This window comes from Vicia villosa, unplaced genomic scaffold (assembly GCF_029867415.1).
Source record: "Vicia villosa cultivar HV-30 ecotype Madison, WI unplaced genomic scaffold, Vvil1.0 ctg.002690F_1_1, whole genome shotgun sequence".
In the NCBI taxonomy this organism is placed as follows: domain Eukaryota; kingdom Viridiplantae; phylum Streptophyta; class Magnoliopsida; order Fabales; family Fabaceae; genus Vicia; species Vicia villosa.
The window spans coordinates 139769-157893 of NW_026706007.1; the positions used below are offsets into that span (position 1 = coordinate 139769).

At 37.5% G+C, this 18125-nt stretch overlaps 1 long non-coding RNA gene across 1 annotated transcript; it reads left to right on the forward strand.

Annotated features, from left to right (window-relative positions):
- The first annotated feature begins 7297 nt into the window (after window positions 1-7297).
- On the forward strand, window positions 7298-16161 carry LOC131639575 (uncharacterized). The gene is made up of 2 exons (XR_009294992.1): window positions 7298-13834; window positions 14610-16161. It is a non-coding gene; the product is annotated as an uncharacterized LOC131639575 (long non-coding RNA).
- Window positions 16162-18125: the final 1964 nt, after the last annotated feature.

The window sequence follows — 18125 nt, forward strand, 5'->3', positions numbered from 1 at the left end:
TATAATTTAATTAATTTTGTTTAGAATTTAGTTTATAACAAAAATACAAAAATATTTAGTTAGATTTTATTTTCCCATATAAAAACACAAAAACAATTTTTTGATTAGCTTTTTTTATTAAATTTTTATTTTCTTTTTAGAATTTGATTTAGTCCTAATTTAAATTTTTCTTGTTTGTTTTTTTATCGATAATTGTTTATAATTTTTGTTATTTTCTCATATGTCCTTACTACCACTTTTTTTTTGCGAGGTACTACCATCGTGAGCATTGGACTGTTTTGCAGACATGCATAGCTTGTGCATGCATGGATTGATCCAACGCTTCAGAGCCTGCAGTTCCATGGTGAACCTTAAAGATTCGACCACACCTGATTATAGCATTCAGGTCACAACAAGTTTTCTTAATAAACCTTAGGGGTTTATTGTTAGGGTTGGCATTTCCCTTTCTCTTCTTCGTGCCAAATTTTCAGGGTTAAACAAAATCCTCCGACTACGCGCCACTCCCTTCTAAAAGCTAAGTATTTAAAAGTCTATTTTGTTTCCTTTTGATTTTAGGGTTTGCCCTTATATTTTTGAACTGTGCATACATTCACTCCATCTATTTTTCTGCCTTTGCCAATTTTTCAAGGTTAATCCCGAGGTTTCCTCCGACTGCCAACCATATCAGATCAAATGCAAAGCTAAGTGCTTTTCTTTGTTTATTTAATTACTTTTAAACTCTTTATCCTTTTATTTTTAGGGTTAACCTCGTTTGCCTCCGAACCGATAATGCACTCACCCTTCTTTGTTTATTCTTTCGTTTCCAATTTTCAGGGTTTGTCAAATTGCCAAAGTTACGCGTATCGGTAACCCTAAACCCTGTCCTCAATTATTACTTGTGTTAAACCCTTTGTTTTAATTATATCCCGCTGGTTTCAATTTCCCTCTCCTCCGCTGGTTACAATTTCCCTTCCCCGTTATTACTGTTTATATTAAACTGTGTGGTTAGTAATTCTAGGGAGTGCAACTTATTAATTGAATTAGCATCACGTAATTTTACAAGATAACATAACTGAACATGATCACGTGATTGTTGCACCCACGCACACTTTTGGGGTAACCTCTCTGTTGCCTCGTTGCCTGTTGCCTTGTGTTTTTTTGCAGAATAGTCAGTCCCTCGAATACGAGGATACCTCAGCCATGTTGCCTCGATAAATAAAGGTCATACGACCCTAATGATGCTGCCTTCGATACACTAATATGACCTCGACCCTCGGAAGTTGCCTACGAAAAAGGCTGAGGTATCCTCTGGCTGCCTACGAAAAAGGCTATTCTGATCCTTCCCTTATACTACCTGCCTCTCTATGGCATGGGTCAGTCTTGTGGCGAATGATAACTCGATGACCCGTTTACCTCCAAATGAAAGGCTTCCTGCCCTCTATGGCATGGATAGACCCTTTCACCCTGAAAGGCTAAAAGAACTCTTTTTTTCAAATTATAAGGTAATTGCCCCTAATTGCCTTGCTCTGGCTAAAATGTCTTTTATCAACTTTTTCTTTTCTAAACACTTTCAAGGCTACACTCATTTACGAGCTAAAGTCCTTGTTTCTTCATCTTCTATACATTTCTAAACTTTTGGTTTCAAAACGAGCAAAGCAGTTAAGAGCCCATGGAAAACCATGGATGCAAAGGGTGCCTTACACCTTCCCTTTGCATAATTACCCCTCGAACCCTATTTTATTTAAAAGGTTTTTCCTGTTCTTTTAGCCTTTCTAATTAATTTGGATAAAATAAAAGTCGGTGGCGACTCTTGCTTACCGCAACATTTCTTTAAAGTCAGTTCACCGTATTACAGAACTGGCGACTCTGCTGGGGATTAATTTCGATAAAAGAGGGGTTACCTTAAAAGTTTAGGATTCACCTTAAATGTTTTCTATTGTTTGCTTTGCTTGCTTTATTTTTGCAGGGCTGTTTTGGGTATCTTGATGTGTGAAAGATCCTAACCCGGATCTGAGTACCTTAGGTATATGGCATGAGATCAAGGAGACTGCACAGCGTATACTGATGTGGTTGATCTGATGGCCATCGTTAGTGTGACACATTGGTTTGTCCTGGTGTTCCTTGGGATCCGACCTGAGGAAATGCTTGGCTGCCGCGTGGTGTCGTTAAGCACTAATTTGCCCTTAGAACCTTAGTCGAACTTGACTTTAGCCTATTAGAAAGTAGCGAGATGGCTGGCTTTGGTTCCGACTGAAGTTGGTTGATACTCGAAGCTACACTCATATGGACTGGACTTTCAGGACCTTTTCGGTTGGCGATTCGATTGCCGAACTGAGATAAGCGCCTTCGAGAAAGGTCAATGATATGAGCTCCCTAGAACCCGATCTTTATATAGGACAGGTTTGAACCAACTAAACTTCAGGAGGAGGGTACATACCTTTTGACCACGTGCAAGCCTAACCATAAGGCAAAATTGTGTGACTTGTGTGACCTGCGTGACTTGTTTGTGTTTGCTACTAACTTTCGTTTCCTTGCAGGTTTTGTTAAAAGGACTTGTTTGTCCTTACTACCCCACACTATGCCTAATGAACTGCATTCGCATAACATCATGACATCATGACATCATAAGCATAACATGATTTAACTAACCCTTTCAAGGATCTTAGGAATTTAGGGCGCACAATTTCAGGTGCCCTTATCAAAGGTTGATTTCCTAATCAAGGGGCAAGAGGATTTATTTTCCTCTGGCCACACAACTCCCAATTCAAAGACTCAGTACCTAGCAAGGGGCAAGAGGATTTATTTTCCTCTGGCCACATACCTTCCAATTCAGAAGTATCAGCGAATCAGAGGCGATGACCCACTCGATATGGTGAGCTTGATTCTCAAAGAAAGACGTTCAAAGACAAAATTCTGATTTCTTCAGACAAAGACGCGACCAAATCATTTTCTAATATTGCTAACTAAATGCCTTAAAGATCCTTGAAAACATTTCATTTGCATTCATGACATTGCATGTTTCTAACTTTGTTTTCAGGTTCCGCCTCGACAATCATTCCTCTCAGATATAATCGAGCTGGAGATTCATTCTGACAAGCCTTTTTACATTCCAAAACTTCGTCAAATAACTCATCGACTCTAACGAGCAAGCATTCTCTATCAGATATGGTCTAATGTATGACCCGTTCTGGTATTTCTCAATCAGATATGGTCTAATGCATGACCCATTCCGGTATCTTCAATCAGATATGGTCTAATGTATGACTCGTTCTGGCATTATTCATCAGATATGGTTTAATGTAGGACTCGTTCTGGTATTCTCCTTCAGATATGGTCTAATGAATAACTCGTTCTGATATCCTTCCTCAAATATGGTCCAATGTATGACTCGTTCTGACACCCTCCAACAGATATGGTCTAATGTACGACTCGTTCTGCTATTCCTCAACAAATATGGTCTAATGTATGACTCGTTCTGCTATTTCTCTTCAGATATGGTCTAATGTATGGCTCGTTCTGATATTCCCCTTCGGATATGGTCTAATGTATGGCTCGTTCTGACATCCTTCAACAGACAAGGTCTAAATGTACGACTCGTTATGATATCCCTCAATATATATGGTCTATTTGCTCTGACGTCCTCTATCACATATGGTCTAAATGTATGACCCGTTTCTCTCATCACGAACAATGTTGTGCACAATCTGAAAGGTCGCAATGGACACAACCAATCTGTGGGGACAATTCTGACCTCTACACTAGTTCCACAACAAAGACGCAAGTCAGATGCACCTAAGCGTCAATTCACCCAGATCAATATGTCACTGGCTTAAGCATTATAACACCTGTCATACCCTAATTTTTGACCCCCCTGAGATGACATATCTTCAGGATTTTCATCAAGTCAAAGTAAGTACCCAGAGCAGTCTGACATTCAATCGAGGGTGTTCAAAGACAAGAAAACTCAGGCAAAGGATCAATCAATAGGAGGATTAGTCTCTAACACAATCATGAGACTCAAGAGCTTCATTATTTCACCTATGATTGATTAGACACCCAGTCATCTAAGTACAAAATTACTCAGATCAACAGACCAGGGTTTGGAGCCTTATCAAGGACTAAAATCAGGGAACACTTTTGGGAAACCCTAAAAAGCCCTAGGGGACCATTCAAAGACATCAATCATCTTCAAATAACTCATATGACAAGATCCACTGGACATTACACCTCAATTCAAAGTCTACAGTCATCATTGTCCTCTAGTCGACAATTAGGGTTTTTGACCTAATTCCCCAAGATAGTTGACTTTTAATCAGGGCATGGATCTAAAACTCAAGACATGATCCAAGAGTCTCTATTACCTCAATATAATCCCTTTACATCATTCATTTAAGGAGAAGATCTTGTTTCTACACAAAAGTCCAAAATCTCACCTTATTTGGAAAAAGTCAACTGTATGGGATCACCATTGACTTTTGATATTTTTGGTCAAACCATGACTTTCAAGGATCAATATCATCAATATATGGATATTAAAGTCATTTGACCAAAGAAATTCAAAGAAATTCATCAAGGAGCAAAAAGTCGGGAATTAGGGTTTTTTAAGGCATGGTGAGAACTCAAAATTTCACCTACACAACTCAAAAAACTTCCAACATGAAAGTTGTAGATCTTGCAAAATAAAACAACATCTTACAAAGGAACTTTTTTTCAAAAGATCAATCATTTAAGAGTTTTGGAAATTTTGGAGTTTTAGGTCATAAACACTTAGAAATTTTTCTAAGTGTTTTAACCTAGTTTTCTTCCAACTTTGGCCTCATTTTTCACAAATTTGCCAAAGGATTCTGAAGAAACTCCAAACTAATGATTTGAAGTAGATGTTTAGGGCTTTCCAAATTGTGTTCAACCTTCTCCAAATTCATTTTGAGCTAAGAGTTATGCTTGTTCAAAGTTGGCCTCATGAAGTGAAATTATAGGTCATGTACAATTTGAAACTTTGCAATTTTGTGCATTTTGCTTCACTAAGTGATGCTACACGACCTCTAATACATCTGAAACCATACCACACATCCAAATTCATCATTGCATAAGGATTAGAGAAGATTCCCAAAAACAAAGGCATGTGATTATGTAATGATTGCATTTTTGAATTTATGGCAAATGATGAATCATCAAGGAATCTTGTTCTAAGCCAATTAGAACTCTCCTCTGAATCAGAAATGTTCCCTTGGATCATACAAGATCAATGGTTGGGGAAGCTAGCCCGAAAATGCATCATTGCATTTAGGATCTTTTCAAATTTTCTTCTTGGCTAAGAAACCAAAACTCTCTCATTAAGCAAGCTCACTCTCTCAATCAGTACTGAACCATTTACCTATAAATAGGGGAGCATACTTCAGTAGAAAAACACACCAAAGCAACTCAATTCCTTGCTTTCTCTTTCTCTTCTCATGCTTATTGTTTTTCAAAGTTCTTTGGCAAGAAGAATCGTTTTCTTCAAACCAGAGCTCATCTTTGGAAAGTAAGCATTCTAACATCTCAAGGGAGGTCATTTGAGGTGATCCAAGCACCTGGATCACTTCTGTAAGTGGAGGAACACCATTGTTGCTCTCACTTTGGAGCAGTTGCAGTTGGAGGTCCATAGTGCAATTCAGAAGGTTTCCAATCAAGCTAAGCATCCAGGCATGTTCCATAGGAGGTAGTGAAGCTGTTCAGATGGCTGCAGCTCATCTGTAACTCAAGAATCATCACCCTCCATGTTCACTTGAAGCTCAAATCGAGGGAGGTCCATAGAACAATTCAGGAGGATTGAGGTTACAACAAGCATTCAGTTAGCATCACTGAACCACAAGGAAGCTTTTGGGATCATTCATACAAGCCCAGGCGCTCTCTATCATCCTCACGACCTCCATTTTCAGAGGTAAGTTTCTGAACTCTACCTCTTTAATTTAAGCACTCTTTGTGATAAAGCTCGATTCTATCTTGTTAAGCATCATCAGAGGATTGAAAACCCTCTATCATCATTCATTTATCTTTCAGTATAGTCATTTAATTTGATTTTCAAAATTTAGGGTTCTTCGCGATTTCTGGTAAATTAGTTAGATATAGTTGATATAAATTTATGTTAGTTACATATTTAGGATCGTGAGTGAATTTAGAATAAGTTTCATCTTTACATCTTTGCAAATGGTTGAGAAATGAGCAAGTTCATAAATTCAAAATCTGAGAACTTGAGGTTGAAGATGACAATGGTGGTGGCGCGCAAATTTCAAATTCAGGGTTGAGTTTATTTTATTTTGAATGATACCTGTTTCATAAACGACTAAAACGTGATAGCCCAGTGGTAAAGAGTGTTTGTGTGTTGCGCGTGCCCAAGGTCTGGGGTTCGAATCCCCCTCGCCCCAGACCTTTTGATTTTATTTTCTTTTTGCTTCTATACACTTGAATAACATATGAGTTGCAAAGGAGTCAGTTTACTATCACCATGCGCGCGCTGGCCCAGTGGTTTGGTTTTGGGTGTGTGACTTGGAGGGCGTGAGTTCAATCCCTCTAGGTGACAAAACCTTATTTTTTATCACTTTTCCCATTTGATTTCTTCACAACTTTACACAATTAATTAACCTATCAAATTAAATCATTTTCACTTCATTTTTCACACACTTGTTATTTAATATATCTATTTTATGAATAATAAAAAAAATCATAAAAATATTATTTATTTCATATATTTTTATTAGGTCTAAAATAGTATGTTTTAAGTGTTTTCTTAAATACTTTAAATGCATATATTCATTTTGTTTTAACCTAATTATTTTTGTAAATAAAGTTTATGATAAAACCCTAATTATTTAGGTCTTAATTAGGCATAGATCTTTTTTCTTTACCTTAATTAAGTTGACTTTCTGTCAATTTTCAAAACTGTTTTCAATCTCCGAATAAATCGAATAATTAAGGTTTTCAAACAACAAAACCTTATATTATTTCAAATCATTTTCAAAACTAATTTTACACCAGTACTATAAAGTACTGGGCCTCTAATAGAGTGTAAGTCCCAAACACCTTCTCTTCTTAGCTTGTTTTCAAAACTGTATTTTCAAAATCTTCTTTCTGTTTTCAAAACATTCTTCTGGTATTTGAAGGGCATTATTCCCGGTGAAACTCTTCAGATACCTATGTGACCTTTGTCCATCTTCACTTCTTCTGTTTTCAAAAACCATTAACTGTTTATCATATATATATTCAACTGTTATCCATCAATTGCTGGTAAAGCTTTGTACATACTTCTTCAAAGGCCTCCGCTCCATCCAGGTTAGGCTTTACAAGCTTTCAATTTACAGTCTTTATTTAAATTACTGTCAAATATAAATTGTGCATATATATTAGTTTAGAACTACGTTTGAGTATAAACCTTAGGACAGTTAAACTATATATATATATATATATATATATATTATAGGAATATGACCTAGGATTGAGAATGTCTTCCCGGTGAAGGCTCTTTCCTAATTAGAGATCTGTAGTTCAAACCCCCAAGATGAATTATTCCCAGTGAAACATCTTGGCAAAAACCTTAGAATCCAAAAATATAGGACACATCCACCCAAAGAGGAATTATTCCCGGTGAAACCTCTTACCCATTTGCTTAGAGCCAAAATAAGTTCAAAACTACATAGCTTTCTCTTGTGCTATAACAAGGACCCTCGATTAGCCTCCTCTTGGGCTTTGTACAAGGACCCACAGGCTTCTTAAAAGCATTTCCAGCTTCCTCTTGAGCTTGTATACAAGGACCCATCAGGTTTCTTATAAACATAGGAACAGGTCTTTAGTCACCTTTTAGCCTACCCTGGTGAGTTTTCTTCCAATTTAAACCAGACTTTTAACAAGCCAAGTTTATCTCAATTTTGCATTGAGTACACCTTTTGGAATGAGAGACATGGACAGTCTCTGTCACCCTTATCTTCATCAATCTTCCTTAGCAGAGTCTAGGATCCATATTTGCTTATCCTCAACATGAGTCAGCCTTCATCTTGGGCTTTAAACAAGAAGTCTCCACTAGATAATCTTTCTGCCATTCACCAAAAGAGTCAAAACCCCTGGAAAGGGTTAGCCTCCAAATCAATCCATCATTTCAATAAAAACCCATGGAAAGGGTTAGCCTCCAAAGTCAATTAATCAAAAAGAGTCACGACCCCTGGAAAGGGTCAGCCTCCAAAAAACATGATAAAGTCAGTCTTTTAACAGACAATTTCTCCAGCTAAGTCAAAACCCCTGGAAAGGGTTAGCCTCCAAAATCAGTCTTTCAAAAATCAAAGATTCATTCTCTTAGGAGATAATCTCCCCAAATAGAGTCTCCCTAAGTAGAGTCAGCCTCAATTCTGGGCTTCGTACAGAACACCAAAAAATCCTTAGTTTAAATACTCCCCAGTAGAGTTATCATTTCAATAAATCAATAAAATCAATCAAAAAGCCTCAAGCTTGGGCCTCATTCAAGCCAGCTAAAGTCAAATCTTTCATATAGTAAATAGACATAGCTTATCTCTATAGAGAGATATTTTTACTACTCTACCACATTCAAACAAACAAACATTTCAATTTCAATTTCATTCAATGTCTCCCATTTAGGACTCTGAAAGACATGCTCTGGCACATCCCCAGACTTGTACACTTTCCCTAATTTGGATGAGCATCTTTCTTTCATTTTAGAGGCACGATGGCTGTCATACTTGATCAACCAAGTAGACTCCCCTCTTAATGAAACATCATTTTTTTTAGCTTTTCTGTCACTTTTAAATGTTTGTGGTAGAATAGTACAAATACCTCTCTGTAAAGATGATTTCATGTCTCTTTACTGTAAACAGAGATTTAATTCCAAGCTTCAACCTTGAGCTTCAAGCAAGGCACCAAAAACAAGTAATTTCCCTAGTTAGTTCCCCGAACTACATTAAGCTCTGACTTCCACTAGGGATATGTAGGCATGAGGTTCACAAGGAATCTCAGCGAGCTAATAAAATACCAAAAATAGTCAGTCTGTCTATCTGTCTGTCTTTCTTTAATCAATTCAATTCTCTCTCCTAACACAAAGGAGAAACTTTCCCAATCATTAGCAGCAAACACAATCACAATGACACAGAGAAGGTTCCTGTAGAGTACTACAGATATGTAGGGTGTTTAAACACTTCCCTATGTATAACCGACCCCCCGGACTCCAGAATTTCTAGTCTAGGTGAAATCCCCACACTTAGCAAACTCCTAGGGTTTAGTTGAGATCTTTTTTTCCCTTTCCTACTCGTAGGACCAATAAGAAAGTTCGTGTGATATCGTAGGAAGAACTGAAACAAAATTCATCCCACCACGGGCGCATTCTCCTTCCAAATTTCGCGTGAAGGGTTTAGCGTGCCGTCCTCCCAAGTGAAACGGGGAGGTAAAGAAAACGACACCACAACACCTACTGAGGTCGGAGTTGATCTCCTTAAAGGATCCCCCTAAGAATCCTAGTACTTCTGCTCGTAGCTATGATCCTAATGTGAGGTGTGCATACCACTCTGATAGTCCTGGTCATGATACAAATAGCTGCTGGTCATTGAAGAACAAGATTCAAGACATGATCGATGCTGGAGAAATTGAATTCCCTCATCCCAAGACTCCTGTGATGATCACCGCTCCTATGCCTAGTCATGACAAGACTGATTGACGTCTAGACGGACGAACTTTTGGATCATTAGTTCTACTTTCGTTTGCAAGTCCTTATTCTGTTTGTTTAAACATTTGAATCATGATAGACATTATCTGTTTTAATAATCATCATCAGTGCATTGCATATTCTTGTCTTGAATAAATTATTTCGTTATCACTCATTTAAACTGCATCTTTACTTTGCATATGTTTTATGATACTTAACTCCTGCTAAAGCTGTATACCTTTTGAGGGAGAATGACAAAAACGATACCGCAACCTCATACGGTATGCTTTTGAGCGGACTATGCTGACGATGTACAGGCATTGTTTCAATTCCTAAACAGTGGAGATATAAGGATGTTAATCCCTCGTCAACTCCTTTGAGCCTAAGAAGTAGAAGTTTCTTTCTTGTAAAAATTAAAACCCTTGATCATAACCTGGGGCAGGGTAGTTCTCAGTTAATTTGGTTGTGCATTCTATTTTAAGAGAACCATTCAGTACACCTTTCAACGAAGGTTTCAATCACAAGCGTTCATCCGCACACATCAAAGAAGTGTTGGAGATGTCGATCAAAAGCCAATGATGGTTCATCAATCATTAAGCAAGGCAGTCAATATCCTTTCAAACAAAAAAAATGAAAAAACATATACAAAGCATGCTAAGTCAAAAATCAAAAGAACAAAAATCAAGGCATCCCGTTAGCTCAAGATAGACAGTTCAGGCAAAAGTTAGGGATATCAAAAAGATGAAAAAAGAGAAGTCAATAAATTCCTGAACAACACAATGATGTGACTACCAAAAGGAAGAAGTGACTGCCATCTCAAAATTTCTATTTGCTTGAGAACCATCATCGTTATCAAAAGTGAAAATCCAAAAGTCTCTTGGAAACTGAATGCAAGTTAAATTAACTGAGCTTAGGATCGAAGATCATCACGAAGAGGGGTGGGTACAATCAAATTTTGAGCCGTTATCCTTTGTTTCTTAGACCGTGATCCGAGCCACGTTACAACCCTTAAAAGTCCTAACTGAAGCATGGTTAGTTCGAAAGCATACTGTCATCAAAAAGGTATCCCGACTCCTTAAGGTTCACCACAAATGCCGAGTTGGTATCTCGTCTTTTACAAAACATCACGTTTTTACAAAAATCATGTTTGTATCGCGCTTTTACATCTCCTGTTTAATGTTTTTCCAAAAAACTCAAGACAAACGTATGCATTGCATCTCATGAATTCATTATTAAACATATTTTTCTACATAATTTCGAATGTTAGTATCAGGAAGAATTTGCACATGGTACAACTAATGACTAAAAGTTATCCCGACAGACAAAATCACTTCAGAAGCAATGTCTCTTATGTGTACAAGGGGGCATGACATGGTTTATCCAGTCAATCTGGGGTAATTAAGTCAAGATTCCGAGAATCTCTCAAATGCCAACACAATCAGGGGCATACACCCAAGTGGGTCTGAAGCTACTTCCCAATCAGTCAGAGGCATCATACTAGTTACTAGGGGCATGACGCCCATAGTGCACATCTCATCAAGTCCTCGCGAGGCGAATCTTTCCAAAAGTCCCTACTAGCAGGGGCAAATCTATGCAAGTCCAGTTTGACATCTTAATCAATACTCAGTGGTGTGTCCTAATCAATATAAATCACTGGGGGCAATATTCAAAGCATTCATGCCTTTCCACAAAGCCGGTTACACAGGATCATATCCCCCACAGAGTAATCATTAAGAAGATATCTTCAAATGCTCTCGTCCCGACAAAGACATGGCTCCCCAACAAAGTTTACATCTTCAACACTACCGGTTCTCCAACACTTTTCTCTTCTCCAACATGGTGTATTAATATCTCTAATCCCCAATCAGGGTACATCAAGTTACTGATCGTCCCCAAGCAGAAATCATAAATCCCCAGCTGAGCACCTTCAAGATAAGATCGGACAGTAAAATCACAAGGATACAGAGATTTATTTTCTCAATCGAGACAACAAAAAATCATATTCACATATCACATGTCATAAACATATTCATACAATTGCATACACATTCATACATAATACATAAAGCATCGCGAAAAGTGCGTACATAACATGCGAGGTTCTCATTTATTTTGAGAATCCTGTCACATAAACGCATTACATGCATCATGACATGGCATAAAGAAAACTAACTTTACCTTCTTTAGGTTACTACTGCAGTCAAAATAAACATTATCTATCTTCAGATCTAAGTCGATACCTTTGACGGTTCCTTAATGATCTAACTTTGGAGTTAAGTTGATACCTTGGACGGTTCCTTAATGATCCACCTTCAGAGTTAAGTCGATACCTTGGACGGTTCCTTAACAATCTACCTTCAGAGTTAAGTCGATACCTTTGATGGTTCCTTAATGATCTACCTTTGGAGTTAAGTCGATACCTTGGACGGTTCCTTAATGATCCGCCTTCAGAGTTAAGTCGATACCTTGGACGGTTCCTTAACAATCTACATTTAGGTCTAAGTCGATACCTTGGACGGTTCCTTAATGATCTACCTGGGGAGTTAAGTCGATACCTTGGACGGTTCCTTAATGATCCACCTTCAGAGTTAAGTCGATACCTTGGACGGTTCCTTAACAATCTACCTTTAGATCTAAGTCGATACCTTGGACGGTTCCTTAATGATCTACCTGGGGAGTTAAGTCGATACCTTGGACGGTTCCTTAATGATCCACCTTCAGAGTTAAGTCGATACCTTGGACGGTTCCTTAACAATCTACCTTTAGATCTAAGTCGATACCTTGGACGGTTCCTTAACGATCTACCTTCAGATCAACTTTTCAAAATCTAAAAGCAGTTCCGTAACGATCAACATTCAAATAACTACTTCTCAAAACACTTCATACTCACAACACCGGATGGCATCTTCAAGCCCATTTCCGACAAAGGTCCCTACTTCAGCTAGGGCAAATTTCTTGGTATTCTAGTGTTCAATCATCTTCCACCTTCAGATACCGACTGGCATACAAACCACTCTACATCTTCAGGTTTAAGACAATTGAACAGGGGCAGCTGTCATACCCCAAAATTTGCCCTCATATTTTTACAAACGCCATTTTATTTAGAATAAATGAATTGACGTACTTGGTAAGAATTTGAGCGTGAAAGATACAATAGCGCGAGATCCCGTGTTCGAGTCTCACTACTAACAGTTTTCTTTATTATTATTATTATTATTATTATTTTTTTGTTACTAACTTAATTTCCGTTTTAAATGACTTTTTCTTAAAATCACAAAAAAATTGTTCTTTATTATTTGAAATTAATTTTCATAGTTTTTTTACTTTTTCCAAAAAAATAAAATAAAAAAGATTTTAAATTCTACACATTTTTTACATTTTAGGTTAGTTTTTTTTATTAGTTAAATATAATCATAAAAAACTCATTTAAGATAATTCTTTTTGTTTGGGCTTTTGGTTATTTTTTAATTAATTATGGTCCATTAAATTTAACCTAATTTTGTATATTATAAATAGGAACAAGACCCTGACTTTCACGGGATTCACGTACAATTTCACCACTGTACATACACAACAAACCCATATACTTTCATCCTCATACCACCAATTGAATCCTTATTTTCACGTCACTGATATTCATGTGCAAAGCTTGCACCCTTTTGTTCTGCACACCATCATTTTAATATTTTTACACTATACACTCACATATAATTTTTTACACTGTAAATACCAAGATTAACAATTAACAAAATTTTTCACACTTTGTTACTCATACAATTTTTGTTTTTTTCTCATATTTTTAGTCATCTCTCATGTATTCAAACTACACAAAATCCATACTAATTACTACAAATCCTTACATATTCTAACGATTTGCATCAAGGTTTTTTTTTGCAGCCAACTACACAGTAGAACCGATGATGATGAAGAAAGTTGTTCACAACTGAGAACCTTCGGCGAAACTCCAGCAACCGCACGGCCGCGAAACACCGTTTCCGCCGGGATCCACCACTCTCAGCCACCGTCAAATCGCGGTGAAGCCCAGCCATCGGAAGCACCTCCGACGATACCCGATCCGCTTCGTCGATCTGCATCAAACGTATGTGTTCCATCTCTTCCGCCGCTTCAGCCGCCGTCGACGACATCCCGTCGGATCTATCTTCAAATCCGTCACTTGTAAGCTTTATTTGCTCCTTTTTTATTTAATTTCATGGGTCGCGCGGTGAATATTTGTTCTGTCTTGAAGCTTGTTTAATATGGAGAAGAAATTGAGTTTAAAAAGATGAATGATTGTTTGGTTGAGAAGAGAAGAAAGTTGTTCTTTTCATGTTTATAAGTTGTTGTGCTTTGTGCTTGCTTTTTTTCAAAATACTACCTGTTATTGCATACAGGGTCATTAGAGGTTTGAAAAGTCAAATTTTGTATGTTTTAATTTTTTCCTAAAAATTCTAAACAAAAATAATACATGGCATAAGGGGGCGGCTCACCATGTTTCAATCTTCTTTGCGGTGCCCTTTTATTTTATTTTTATTTTTTATGTTTTCTTTAAAATGCCACTTGTCAAATTCTGATTAGATGTTGTTTTTAATTTATAACATAAAAAATTAACTTTGGTTTCCAAAGGTACTAGATAGCAGCGCATCACATGCTGCTCTATCTAAAAAATTATCATTAATTTTCTTTTCATCCAAAAATATATTATTATAATTTAATTAATTTTGTTTAGAATTTAGTTTATAACAAAAATACAAAAATATTTAGTTAGATTTTATTTTCCCATATAAAAACACAAAAACAATTTTTTGATTAGCTTTTTTTATTAAATTTTTATTTTCTTTTTAGAATTTGATTTAGTCCTAATTTAAATTTTTCTTGTTTGTTTTTTTATCGATAATTGTTTATAATTTTTGTTATTTTCTCATATGTCCTTACTACCACTTTTTTTTGCGAGGTACTACCATCATGAGCATTGGACTGTTTTGCAGACATGCATAGCTTGTGCATGCATGGATTGATCCAACGCTTTCCATGGTGAACCTTAAAGATTCGACCACACCTGATTATAGCATTCAGGTCACAACAAGTTTTCTTAATAAACCTTAGGGGTTTATTGTTAGGGTTGGCATTTCCCTTTCTCTTCTTCGTGCCAAATTTTCAGGGTTAAACAAAATCCTCCGACCACGCGCCACGCCCTTCTAAAAGCTAAGTATTTAAAAGTCTATTTTGTTTCCTTTTGATTTTAGGGTTTGCCCTTATATTTTTGAACTGTGCATACATTCACTCCATCTATTTTTCTGCCTTTGCCAATTTTTCAGGGTTAATCCCGAGGTTTCCTCCGACTGCCAACCATATCAGATCAAATGCAAAGCTAAGTGCTTTTCTTTGTTTATTTAATTATTTTTAAACTCTTTATCCTTTTATTTTTAGGGTTAACCTCGTTTGCCTCCGAACCGATAATGCACTCACCCTTCTTTGTTTATTCTTTCGTTTCCAATTTTCAGGGTTTGTCAAATTGCCAAAGTTACGCGTATCGGTAACACTAAACCCTGTCCTCAATTATTACTTGTGTTAAACCCTTTGTTTTAATTATATCCCGCTGGTTTCAATTTCCCTCTCCTCCGCTGGTTAAAATTTCCCTTCCCCGTTATTACTGTTTATATTAAACTGTGTGGTTAGTAATTCTAGGGAGTGCAACTTATTAATTGAATTAGCATCACGTAATTTTACAAGATAACATAACTGAACATGATCACGTGATTGTTGCACCCACGCACACTTTTGGGGTAACCTCTCTGTTGCCTCGTTGCCTGTTGCCTTGTGTTTTTTTGCAGAATAGTCAGTCCCTCGAATACGAGGATACCTCAGCCATGTTGCCTCGATAAATAAAGGTCATACGACCCTAATGATGCTGCCTTCGATACACTAATATGACCTCGACCCTCGGAAGTTGCCTACGAAAAAGGCTGAGGTATCCTCTGGCTGCCTACGAAAAAGGCTATTCTGATCCTTCCCTTAGACTACCTGCCTCTCTATGGCATGGGTCAGTCTTGTGGCGAATGATAACTCGATGACCCGTTTACCTCCAAATGAAAGGCTTCCTGCCCTCTATGGCATGGATAGACCCTTTCACCCTGAAAGGCTAAAAGAACTCTTTTTTTCAAATTATAAGGTAATTGCCCCTAATTGCCTTGCTCTGGCTAAAATGTCTTTTATCAACTTTTTCTTTTCTAAACACTTTCAAGGCTACACTCATTTACGAGATAAAGTCCTTGTTTCTTCATCTTCTATACATTTCTAAACTTTTGGTTTCAAAACGAGCAAAGCAGTTAAGAGCCCATGGAAAACCATGGATGCAAAGGGTGCCTTACACCTTCCATTTGCATAATTACCCCTCGAACCCTATTTTATTTAAAAGGTTTTTCCTGTTCTTTTAGCCTTTCTAATTAATTTGGATAAAATAAAAGTCGGTGGCGACTCTTGCTTACCGCAACATTTCTTTAAAGTCAGTTCACCGTATTACAATGCCCAAGTGACTCGGGCACTAGCATGATCAAAGCCTAACTAGACTATGCTAATTATGTAATTATGATGTGTGATATGCATGAATATGATGATTATAAAATGTAAAGTGAATGTGAATAGAATTGTCGCGGATGTGAAATCCTATGATACGACTTGAATCTTGTGATGATCAGAAGATGTCTTCTCCTTGAGATACGCACTCCGTTGGGGATAAATGGTTTATCAGTTGCCCGCTGTTTTGAAGTGAGTGATATGATTTGAAGTGATGATCCGTCATCGGGAGATGTTCGCAAAGCGACCTCATGGGGAAATCTTGGTTCCCGGAGTCTCAACCGTTCTTGGAGCAACTGTCTGCATTCTTCCTGTTGTTTGTAAACCTTAGAAAGAAATTTCACCTTTATTTTTGCAAGTAAATTAATTTTATTTTATGAAAACATTTTGTTTCAAGAAAATGATTGTTTAAACTAAAAAAGCATTTTAAGAAACTGAAAAAGACTAGATTTGCAAAGAAAAGGCACAAGGCTCAAATTATTATTTATGAAATGGTAACCAGCCAAATGCTTGATTCCATAGAATATTTACAAAGTTGGAAATTGGCAATTTTCGGGAAAAGGACTACGATGAAACGTGATGACCGTTATCTTTCCCTTCCACTCTTAATTGCGCTGTATTCGTGCTTCGTAGAAGATGACCTACCGATGATGAATACTCCGCTATGGATTTCGAATGATCAAGTTTTTCCTGAACACAGTTACTTGCCATATATCCCTAACTTTTGCGTAAACTACCCCTTTCAGATTTTAAGTCTACCGGGATTGATTATATATTTTTTATGTCTCTAATTTTTTCCTGAATCGCCCTTTCGAGTTTTCGATCCACCGAGACGCTCTTTTTTGCCTAAGTCGCTCTTTGCGAGTTTTCAACTTAGCGAGCTGTTCTTTTAATTATTTAGGCGAAGTATTTCTTGACTGCGTCGACGTTCACAGGACGGGTGAATTCTTCTCCATCCATAGTCGTGAATATTAAGGCTCCTCCCGTGAAAACTCTCTTAACCACGTATGGGCCGTCATAATTGGGAGTCCATTTCCCTCTCAAATCTGTGAGAAAAGATTGAATCTTTTTGAGTACAAGGTCGCCTTCTTTGATTGTGCGAGGTCGAACCTTTTTGTCGAAAGCTTTCTTCATTCTTTGTTGATATAGCTGTCCGTGGCATAAAGCTGTCATGCGCTTTTCTTCGATTAAGTTCAACTCATCGAATCTGTTTTGACACCACTCGGCTTCTGTAAATTTTGCCTCAATCAAGACTCTCATTGACGGGATCTCAACCTCTATGGGTAGGACTGCCTCCATGCCATATACAAGGGAGAAAGGAGTTGCTCCAGTTGAAGTACGTACGGATGTACGGTAACCATGAAGAGCAAACGGGAGCATTTCATGCCAATCTTTGTAAGTGATGACCATTTTCTGAATGATTTTCTTGATGTTTTTGTTGGCTGCTTCTACAGCTCCATTCATCTTTGGTCTGTAAGGAGATGAGTTGTGATGTTCAATCTTGAATTCTTCACATAGTTCCTTCATCATTTTGTTGTTCAAATTTGACCCATTGTCAGTGATTATCTTGCTAGGAATGCCGTAGCGACAGATGATGTGATTCTTGATAAACCTGACGATAACTTGTCTTGTGACGTTTGCATATAAAGCTGCTTCAACCCATTTGGTGAAATAGTCTATGGCTACCAAGATGAAGCGATGTCCGTTGGACGCTTTTGGTTCGATCATTCCAATCATGTCGATTCCCCACATGGAGAAAGGCCAAGGGGAAGAGAGTATGTTGAGAAGACATGGTGGCACGTGAATTCTATCGGCGTAGATCTGGCATTTGTGACACCTCTTTGCATACTGGTAGCAATCTGACTCCATTGCCAGCCAATAATACCCTACTCTC